Source organism: Ostrea edulis, chromosome 1 (assembly GCF_947568905.1).
Source record: "Ostrea edulis chromosome 1, xbOstEdul1.1, whole genome shotgun sequence".
NCBI classification, from domain to species: domain Eukaryota; kingdom Metazoa; phylum Mollusca; class Bivalvia; order Ostreida; family Ostreidae; genus Ostrea; species Ostrea edulis.
In genome coordinates, this window is record NC_079164.1 from 111,859,414 (window position 1) to 111,862,398 (window position 2,985).

A 2,985-nucleotide genomic window follows, 5' to 3' on the forward strand; every position below is an offset into this window, starting at 1 on the left:
GTGAACAATTGTATCCCATTCCCTGGCTATTCGATAAACCATATTAGAGGAGAAGTGTTTACAAGTTATATAACATCCTCCATCCCTCTTCTGAATCAATATATGCACATCTACAAATGGCAATGAAGCATTGTACAAAGTTTCAAGTCTCTCCAATAAACCATACGGGAGGAGAAGCGGTCACAAGATTTTGTGACGGACAGATGGACAGACTGACAATATAAATTTCAGTACAAGTTTCAATCAGAAAAGCTCAGCTAAGCTAAAAACAAATTATTTATAATTTGTTGGTGGTCATTTTAAGTTGAAAAAATATGCAAATGATAAGAAAAAAATCAATTAAAATATGCAAATTCATTTTTGCGTTGAATGTTACACAAATTTACTACATATATGTATCTATAGTTTACAAATCATTACATTTTGGCTAAATGATATAATTATTCTACATATATCTGACATCTAAGATTTTAATTATACAAAATGATATCATATAAAATCTGTAAATAAATTATGGATCAACAAAATTGTTAATACTGAGATCTGCTTTCATATTTACTGTACTTATAAGGCCACATAGAATTTGATATTTAGATTATCATCCACGCCCACCCCTCTCAAAATTACCCACCCCATTGTTTTTTATTCTACCTTTTTTTTAAACAAGAGGCCCAGGGGCCTTATAGGTCACCTGAGTATCATGTAACAACCTTCCAATGTTTGAAATAGGTTTGTGTTTAAATATAAGAATTTTACTTTTGGATGGAAGAAACATTGAATAGCTATGTGGTCAGCCCCGCCTTTGCACCAGAACCCCTGACCCAGGGGCCATAAATTTCAGTTTTGAAAGAAGCATCCTTGATCATCATTATCATACTATTAGTTTGTCTACTTAATACCCAGCAGCAGAGGAGAAGATTTTCAAAGAAATAAAATGCATTTTCACTATATGATCAATAGGGCCCCACCCTAATACCAGAACCCCTGACCCAGGGGCCATGAATTTCACAATTTTGAAAGAGGCATCCTTGCTCATCATACCCATGCTAATGGTTTGTCTACTTAATACCCAAGGACAGATAAGAAGATTTTCAAAGAAATAATGCATTTTCACTATATGACTTATAGAGCCCCACCCTAGCACCAGAACCCCTGATCCTGGGGCCATGAATTTCACAATTTTTAACAAGAGGTACTGTGAGCAATGCTCACTAAGAATACCCCCCGCTTACCCCAATCTCCCAAAGGGTGTTGGTAATAGGTATAAACTACCTCTTTTCTGAGTGTTGCTACTTCGATGTCCAGTGCGCATGACCTTTGACCTTTTGACCCCAAAATCGATAGGGAACATCTTTATCCCATGGGTAGTCCATATGTATGATATGGTGACTGTAGGTGGAAAGGATAACGCTTTAGAGCCCGGAAACCATATTGCTACTTCAATGTCCAGTGCGCGTGACCTTTGACCTTTTGACCCCAAAATCGATAGGGATCATCTTCATCCCATGGGTAGTCCATCTATATGATATGGTGACTGTAGGTGGAAAGGATAACGCTTTAGAGCCCGGAACCCATATTGCTACTTCAATGTCCAGTGCGTTTGACCTTTGACTTTTTGACCCCAAAATCGATAGGGAACATCTTCATCCCATGGGTAGTCCATATATATCATATGGTGACGGTAGGTGGAAAGGATAATGCTTTAGAGCCCGGAAACCATTGCGTCTACAGACGGATGGACGGACAGACGGACAACCCGATTCCAGTATACCCCCCCACAACTTGTTGCGGGGGGTGTAAAGAGGCATCCTTGCTCATCATTACCATGCTATTAGTTTGTCTACTTAATACCCAGAGACAGAGAAGATTTTCAAAGAATTTCTACATTTTCACTATATGACCAATAGAGCCCCACCCTAACACAAGAACCCCTGCCCCAGGGGCCATGAATTTCACAATTTTGGTAGAGGGCTCAACGCTCATTATAATTATGCCCACAGTTTGGCTTCTTGATGTCCAGGAGTAAAGGAGAAGATTTTTTTAAAATTACACTCATTTTGATGGTTTTTGCCCCACCCCTCAGGCCCCAGGGGGGCAGGGACCATGAATTTCACAATTTTTGTTCCCCTCCACCCACAGATGCTATATGCCAAAATTGGTTGAAATTGGTTCAGGGGTTTCAGAGAAGAAGCTGAAAATGTTCAAATGTTAACGCACGACGCACGACGACGGACAAAAACAGATAGCAATAGGTCACCTGAATGAATTCAGGTGACCTAAAAAAGTTGAGAACAAATATTTGGCTTGTATATCAAACATTTAGAGCATTTCAATGACTGACCCTAACATTTTGGCATGTTGTGTAGTATATTTGACATGTTTCTATTATAAGGGTACTCTAAGATGTGGTAGTTATGAAGGACTGTTGCAGTATAATATGCATTTGGTCAAGTGACTGCACATGTAGGCCTTGTTAAAATTGATTAATGGAGATGCTATTGAATGTGAAAGTATGCGATACCATGCCATTTCCCAATCCTGTCTTTGGAACTGTATTGAATGTGCATGTCTTAGACTAGAAGATGATGGCAAACTGAATTGAACAATATTAAGCAAAAGAACTACAGTAAAGTGACTGTTGCTTTGTGGTACAATGATGGTAATTATGACTCATTAATTAGCAGATGCGGCAATGGCATATCCTGCATATTCAAACAAGAGGACCATGGGCCACATCACTTACCTGATTCACCTTGGCCCATATTTAAAGATTTTTTCTACATATTCGCTTCTAAAACTTTGATCCCTATTCAAGTATTGTGGCCCAAACCTACTCACGGGGGCCATGTCTCTCCTACCTAAAATCTAACTCCAAAAGAAAACACAAACATAGCTTGTAAAGGGGATAGGAGGACATGCCTGGTGTTTAATAATTGTGTACAGGCATTAGAACAAGAGGCCCATGGGCCACATCGCTCACCTGAG